This window comes from Gymnogyps californianus, chromosome 13, assembly GCF_018139145.2.
Source record: "Gymnogyps californianus isolate 813 chromosome 13, ASM1813914v2, whole genome shotgun sequence".
Taxonomy (NCBI): Eukaryota; Metazoa; Chordata; class Aves; order Accipitriformes; family Cathartidae; genus Gymnogyps; species Gymnogyps californianus.
This window is the reverse complement of record NC_059483.1, coordinates 17,412,500-17,420,928: the sequence shown is the minus strand read 5'-3', so window position 1 is coordinate 17,420,928 and position 8,429 is coordinate 17,412,500.

Sequence of the window (8,429 nt, the reverse complement as noted above, 5' to 3'; positions counted from 1 at the left end):
AGTGGAGGAAGGTTTGGCCAGCATAATGATTGTACCCTGGCCTAGGCAAGAGAGTTTGCCTCTTACCCTGTCAGTAAAGCCCTACGCAAACTCCTCATACGACCCTACTCTGTTTACAACCACTGCAGAAAAAGGGAAGAAAACCCTCAGTGGGTTGTTAAGAGGACATCGGGGCATGGCTGAGACTCCCATGCCTGCAAATCTAGGGACACCCATGGAGGGGGGCCAGAGTGGGAAACACATCACAAGAGCCATACAGCATCAGATGCTCTCCTGCTCTGGTTTTTAACCACTCACACATGAAGCCCAGATGGTTTCCAGAGTGAGGGAGAAGGGTGTGTTGCTTACACAAGCAATGCCATATTTCAGTAAATATCATATGCCATCCAGACATTCTGGACTGGATCCAATTTCCGTTAGGCTTTGCTCAACTGGGGACCTGGCTCCTCCAGCAGACAGCAAACTCCATTCGTGCTAATGCATGTCTAAGGCAGATCTATGTCTCAGGCAGACACACATTTTTACCAGATGATCCTTGTTACACCTGGCATGAAGAGAGGATTTCCAATGTTCAGCCAACCAACCTCTGCTTCCAGGCTCAGCTCAGACAGAAGCGAGTTAACTCTTCCTCACCAGCACTGCGCAGGCCGCAGCAACCTGCTTCTCCCACTCACCTCTCTGGGGATCCTCAGAGTCTCCTCAGGTTCCTTTCATGTGCTGCATCTCAGAACGTCATGTGTGTACCTGCAATGCTAGGAAGCACCTAGTCTGTTTGTTTGATAACTGTCACAAAAGACACAACACAATTGGTAGTCCCCTGAGATGAGATGGTTAAGTCTCTTTGTAACGTCAGGTGGAAAAGAATATCTTGAGTTCTTTCCTTAGGTCCTTTTCAAATGATAATTGTTAAACTTGTCTCTAAACTAACAGGGAAGAAGAGAGGTAGGAGGCATTTCAGCAACCACCTCTTTAATAGAGTAAGTTTAAAGAAATTAGGGAATTCTCCCATATATATAGTCCCAGGGACAGACTTGTCCTTGATACGAAACTCTAAACACAATTTTAAAAGATAGTTTCCCTAGTCTTGATTACTGCTTGCTGCACTAGGATGTCGGAGGTCTCTGCATAACCTCTGTCTAGTAGCCTATCTGGCTTCAGGATCTTACAATAGCCAAGGCAAACAAGGCCTCATCAGAGGAATTCTTGCAGGCACACTCTTCAGCCAAACTCACCTTTTCAGGACCCAGTACTCCAAATATATGCATCCCTCAACCTGCCAAGGAGCAAATGTGACTATGAAAGAGCAGCAGTAGCAGGAATCAACAAAACAAGGCAGGAATCATTCCCCCAAAGAACCAACCTGTGTTTTCTCTGACCAGAATTTTAATGCCTACTTCTCTTTCACAAAACACAGCATGTCTTCCAGGCAGCTTTACTCACACCTTCCCTTTAAAAAAATCAAGCAAAACTCTCACAGGCTTGGCAAAGGGAGGCTAGATGTCTGGCTCGCTGGCAAAGACGACAAAAGCAGGGCTCCCCTCCTACAGCCCATAGGCATGAGACACACCAGCATGGATGACAACTTTGTTGAAGCCAAAGCAGAGACCTGACAGCTTTTCTGACACTTATTTTGGACACTGAAGCCAAAAAATGCACGCTCATGAACCAGGATGGCGTTGGTTTAACACAAAAAACAGTGAGCAAGTTTTGTTCCACTCAAGTTGGGGTTCGCCAGCATTAATGTACTGGTCACACTGCAAGAGCTGGAGTGGCTGTGCAGCTGCTCCCTCCCTGCACACATCTAATGGGCCGAAGCAGGAGGTGGGCACTGATAAAGCCACAGCGTGAGGCACTGCTGAGGCTGTTCTTGCCTTCTTAAGGAGCACTAACGTCAAGTCTGCAGGGCCTCTCTAGCTCATTTCTTTGCTCTTCTGTGACTTCCTAGCTCACGGCTGAGAGCCTTTCGTCTTCCCAGTCCTCCCAGACCCTGTGTACTAGATAACCCCTGCCTTCTGCCTGTGGTTGCATCTAAGCTCCCAAATGAAAGGAGACATGTTGTTCAGAGTAAAGCCTCAAATAAACTTTTCTCTCTGGGAGCAAAGGAGTTTACTTTAAAAACCTAATCTAATATATAAATATCTAATATATAAAGCATCTCTCACAGATCAGAGCTCCAGGCATGTGGGCTCAGCCCATGAACACAGGCATCCGTGAGCCCCATCTTCAGCTGTTACACTGCTGAAAATACATGACCATCCCTACAACAAGGATGAACAAAGCAAAAAAAACCTCTTAAATCAGACCAGCTGATGACATATTCCTAAAAAACTCTGACAAATTGTACCTGTAAGTTTTATAGCGCACACACACACATCAGCATGCTATGGGGCACCTCTCCAGTTACTTCCATGGCTTCCTCAGCACCCTGAAAGCTAGTGCTGGCCTTGTTCAGACACTTCGCTCAGTCCTTTTGCAAGCTCTGTGTGTCTGTGTATGTCTCCCACATCTACTCCTTCTGTGGGACTCATGCTGTAAATCTTGGTATTGCTACAGCAATTTCCCAGTCTAATCACATGCCTTGTTGCATTACCACAGCAGTGATAGCTGGCTGAACCACACACCACATCCTTGCAATTGTTTCTATTACTCACAATTGACTTATTTATTAAATTTCAGCTTGCCAAGCCTTGCCAGAAGATGAGCAAGATCCCTGTCACCCCTCCTTGCTGTTGATCAGAGTGGCAGAGGGCAGGTGAGTAGGCTGTGAGTTTGAGCTGTGAAACAGTCCCAGCAATTTTGTAAGGACATGCTTTCTCCAGCAGCCAAGCTCCCTTGCATCTAAACACAAGGGCTTGAGTCCTGGGAAGTAAACTCTTGAATTGCAACAGAAATCAAAAGGGAAAGTAGATGCAAATGAAGCCTAAATTAATTTGTGATTTTAGAGCAGACAAGTATTTCCACAGACTTGCTTGTAGCGTGGCACCAGCCACAGTCCCCACATGCAGGTCTATCTCTGCACCCACCCTCACTTGCAGATCTACCTAAGAGCAATACACAACAGAAAAGTAAAGTGCCTCTAGATGCAAGTAACTCTGCTTGTGGGGGATTTCCTAGGCTTGGAACAAACAGCCTGATGGCTCCTGGCTGCTTCGGAGGCCCAACCCACCATCTTGTGCCTCACAAACACTCCTCTGACAAAAGACTTTGACTCCTTGCTTTCAAAGGGGAACAAACAGAAGGCAAGTTCAGACAAGGCTCATGGCTGCTTGCCCAGCCAGGCCTCAGCTAGTCCTTCCTAGTAAATATTTGTTCTTAATTACAGTGCCGTTTGCCCCAGGAGCTTGCCTGCAATCTGTAGGAGGGAGGGGGATTATGTTGTTGATAGGTAAATAATAGCTCTTTCATCCAGAGAACCCAGTGCATTTTCCAAAGATGAAAGCCTCCTGAATACTTTCCCCATAGGTTAGGGTAAGGATTTTAAATCTTTGTCCCACTCAGGGGCATGCCAAAAACTCCCACAGGACGTTCAGAGAGAGGGAGATGGGAGCTTCACTGCCACAGCTCCCCCTCCAGCCTTGCTGCGAGCAGGAGTCAAGTGAGACAGATTCAGCACTAGCAACTGGCAAAGCGGGTGTTATGCAGGATCTGGTCTGCCATCGTAACGTGAAGTGAGGACAGAGTCTGCTGATGACCGGCAGCATCAAGCACACGCTGCTCTGACATGCTTTGTCATGCCTGGCTGTCACAATGAGACACTGAAGCCAGGTGGCTGAAGTTAGATGGAGCCAGGAGCAAACTCCATCCCTCCTGGTCCCCAGGTCCTGCTTCTGCCCAGCAGACAGCCATGCTCCTTCATGCCCAGCTCCTGTATGGAGAGCTCCCAAGGGCCTGGAGCATCTTCTAGGGAAGGGCAAGGCACTGCCCAAGCACAGAGCAGCCATGTGAAGCAATCCCACAGACGACATGTGGGAAGCAGCCAGTTCTCACTCTCCCCAAAAGCTGACAAGCATGAGTTTTGATCTTCCTGCACTCAACTTCCAAAACATCAAAATTACAAATATTTATCAGCAAGACTAAGGGAAATGTAAGCAAGACAGCTCTGTCTGAGCAGGAGGCGAGAAGTGACTTCCTCCCACCCACCATGAGAAAACCCATCTGACCCTCTGGGAGGCAGTGAAGGAACGCAAGCATTCCCCTTCTCCCCAAGCCACCTAGCTAATGTCACTGCCAAGGCATCCAGTATCTCAGAGTCAGAGGTCAGAGCCAAGCTAGCTCCAGCCCCAGAACACATTACCCATTTCTTCCACAAAGAAGAAAACCAAACAAAAACAACAACCAAAAAACCCCACCACAGGCAATCAAAACCGGTATCTACCCATGCTACAGCTCTTACATTCCTAATCTATTCCCAGTAACCAAGCCCAGCACAGAGAGCAGAGTAAACACCAGAAATGAGAGGAGCCTTCAAAGAGCAGGCCCCGAACTTTCAGGGGAGAGCCAGACATGCAGAAGTCTGACACTATGATATCTAAAAATCCAAGGTAAACTGCACTCCTTTCCGCCTATGTTCAGCCCATCATTCACGAGAGGTTTTTTGCATGTCCCAGCTAGGCAGGAGCAGCTACAGAGATGATACTGCATTTTTAATGCCCAGGAAAGCAACACAAACCCTCCAGCAACACCTCTGCTGCTCTCCCCCTCCTTGTCTTATCGTTTACAAGCAGATTTGCGGGGCTTGGTTTTGTTCCTCTTTCCAAACATCACCCAAGCCTTTTATTTTTTTTCCCCTGTAAACTCTGCTTTTAAAAAAAAAAAAAAAAAGCCATTCCCTCCCCCCAGCTGTAACGGACTGGCCTGAAATCTGTTGCCAGCATGCGATAAATATTTGTACAGCTCCTTTGTAACTTCATTCATCTCTCTCTACTGCAATGTTTGAATCGTTTAGCATTTTTCCCTCTTACTCAAGATCTTTGAGTTCCTAGACAGAGATTTAAGGAAGCCTCTGAAAACTCCCAGTCCAATATCCTCTACTAACACCCTCACAGTGAGCTGGAGTTTTTCAGCTTGACCCATATATGAAGTCAGCTGTGGTGTGAGCAGTGGGAAAGGAATACTCCCGTAGCTGGGGGACAGCCAGTCCCAGGCCTCACATCTGCGCTTTTACACAAGCCCCAACTCCATGAGCAGTTAAGACAAATGGTTCATTGCATTATGTCCAGTAAAGGACTGCACTGGAGCTATTGGGACTAGAAATGCAGCTGGTGTCAAGTGTCTCCTCTGTTATGTTGCTATGTTCTACCCACCTGAATCTCTTTATTACATCCTTAGATGTTTACTTTGCTTCCTGCCACTAAATTCATCAGACAGGCTTCCTTGCTATTATGGTAGTTATAAGGTACATGGTTAGAGGCACATTTTATAGTGTGCCTAAACAAGGAGTTAATCCTATAAATCTATGTAAGAAACTACATTTAGAACAATAAGTCAACAAGGAGGGAAGTTTTGAAAGGCCACTTTCAAACAATCCTTGTTTATCCCTGACTGAGGCTGAACCTTTAATACAACAGTCTGGCAACAAGCCCCAAACTATCTAGACCCTCCACCTGTAAAAGAAAAAGGCACCTTAAAACCAAAAGCACCATTAGGTCCCTGTTGCTTGCCCAGAGTCCCACTCCTGAGCCTTCCAAACCCACATCACCAGCTTACAACCTTGTCAAAAATGGAAGAACTTGGATTTGGGGTTAATACATCTTTTTCCTTTTGGGGGTGGGGGGGGTGGGGGCGGCCAGAGAGCATAAGCAAGTTTACATACAACGGGTTGAAACAGAAAGAAAAAGTGTTCCAACAAAACAAATTACTTTCAGATTAATGTTTTTTCCTTTCCTGATGCAGGACAAGCTACCTTAAAATGCTAGCAAGGAGGAAGTGTGTTTCTCCTAACTCTGTTCTCTAACATAGATGCAGACTACTACCGGGGAAGCAAAGAACAGGGTTGAACAGATTTCTCACAAAAACCTGTAAACCTGAAAAGAGCTATCAGGCAATAGCAACTACTGGTGAGTTCTTGAATGAACTCACCTTGACACCAAAGCAAAAAGCCCAGGCTCTTGAGCCTTATAGTCCCCTGAAATAATGAGAGGACAAATGCACATATATTTAAGTTAATTCATTCAAAGTTTAGGCACACCCCCTTACCTTTGGCAATACAGAGCATAAATATTCACCAGGGAATGGAGCAGGGCAGGGGAGACCAGAAGAAACACTACACATCTTGTGAGTCACAGCAAGCCATAACAGAGGATTCATTAACTGGATTCAGGTGATCCTATTAGCTCTGCAATTGCTGCACATCAGGCTGCAGAGTAATTAGGGCTGCAATTTAGAAGGATTTACCAGACCATTTTTTATTAAAACACAGTTGTTGTTAATCGGCCTGACTAAAGTCTTCAGAGCTATTAGCCTGCTGCACAGAAGTCATTACTTCATCCATTGAGGAAGAAGGCATCAAAGAAACTGCCTGGGATCATCTGCAGGTTTAGAGGACCAAAGGAGAGCCAGGGAATTCAATGGGACATCTCCCTTTGGCATCACCACAGGCTTTTGATCAGGTTTCCAAGTGCAGCACTTGGGAGGCCAGAGGAGAACGTAAGAACATCAAGCCTACACAGGAAGGATTTGCCATCGGAAGTATGCCAAGGCAACACCCAGATGTATTAGTTGACTCAGAGTTACTGCATAAGTCCTAATTGCTGCCTAAAAGTTTAGTGGTCCACCTGAATTACATGATCTCTATCTGCTGAGGATGTTTGGCCACCCTGCAGCATCTCACAGAAGCAGGGCCCATATTTCCTCTTCCGGAGGCAGAGTAATTTTCAGTGCAGACAGACTCAACCACTCCAGAGAGGCGTAAAGGGCAAGCATCTCCTACTAGAGCAGCGGAGCGTGATCGGCTCCTGGGTTTCTCAGCGTATGGCTAGCTGTGGGAACAGGAGGATGCATCCCAGCGCCAGTCCCTGACCTCACTTCCACCAGGTTAAAGCAGGCTTGATTCAGGTGACAGAGAACTGGGCTCAGCAAGTCTGGCCACAGGATTGAGAAAGAGTGAGGCATCTGGGCACCTGCTGTCTTGCCCTGCTCTGCTTCCACGGACACTACACACACAGCCCTGTACGAAAGCAGGAGGGCAGAGACACTAACGGAGGTGAGAAAAGAAATTATTCCCCTCTCCACCCTCTCAAATCAGACTTGCTGAGTGTAGGACAGAGGCTCTGCAAGTCAGGCTGTCCCTCCTCTGCCACCAGCACTGCCCGTTCCCCTTCCTAGCCCCCTTTGCTCAGAAGTTTACTACCAGTACACAGAACATCCTCTCCCAGTTTCATCCCCGCCATACCAGCTAGCATCTGCAGCAAGCACGCTCCCGCCAGGAGGGAACCAGCAGGCTACACTGCCTGACTGTTAGACCGTGAGACCACACTTCAATAGTTCCTGTGCATCCAGGTACTCCATAAGAAACCCTGCCAGACTCTCCGAAACTCAACACCCTCGCCCACATTAAGCTGTTTATCTACAGTCTAAAGGGAAGCTCAGAAAGCAGAACATGACAAAAGAGCAAGTGGAAATATGCACGTACACACAGGCTGTGAGGATGCAGAAATAACATCAGGGCAATAACAAGTAGCCAACCCTCACCAGAGTCTCTGGAAGGGGGGAGATCCGCTTGTAAACCAGGCACCTTCAGAAGAGATACTTCGACTTTTATGCTGTGGAGAGCCAAGACTCTGATGCATTCCGCTTTGCCCAAGGTTTCTAAATAACTGATCTGATGCGCCCCTGAACCGACTGTCCCGGCGCCCAGCCTGGGCTTGCTCCAGTGGAAAGAGCACAGTGGACCTCTGACAGGGTTTCCCTCAGAAATGTCCTGCTTGGATGCACGGCACAGAAAGCATAAAGGAGATTCTAACCAGTGCCGGGATGTACTTCTGAAGAAGAATATTCTGTTTTAATAAGCAAGCTAAATGAACATGTTAAATATCTCACTATTCCAAGGGGAGGGGATAGGGGAGATTTTGCCAGCTTCCCCTCCTTGAGCACTACAAACACTTCAGCATATACGCCCTACAGGGAAGCCTGTACAGTGTCTAAACCTAGTGTAGGTTTTACATCATTAGCCTCGTACAACACCTAGCACAGGACTAATGATGTAATGCAAATAATTAAACATAAAATCATGGTTGGCAGTTGACAGAAGAAGGGAGTTGGTTGGAACAGCTCATAGCGACAGCTTGTTCTTCCTTTGCCCCAATTCAAGTCGCAGAGGTGAAAAGTGCTGTTGCGCCTGGCAGGATCACAGTGCAGCAGAGATGAGGACCCCTCCGAATTTCCAGACCAAATAAACTGCTTGTTAAGTGTCTGACCAACTGCAGAGGGGA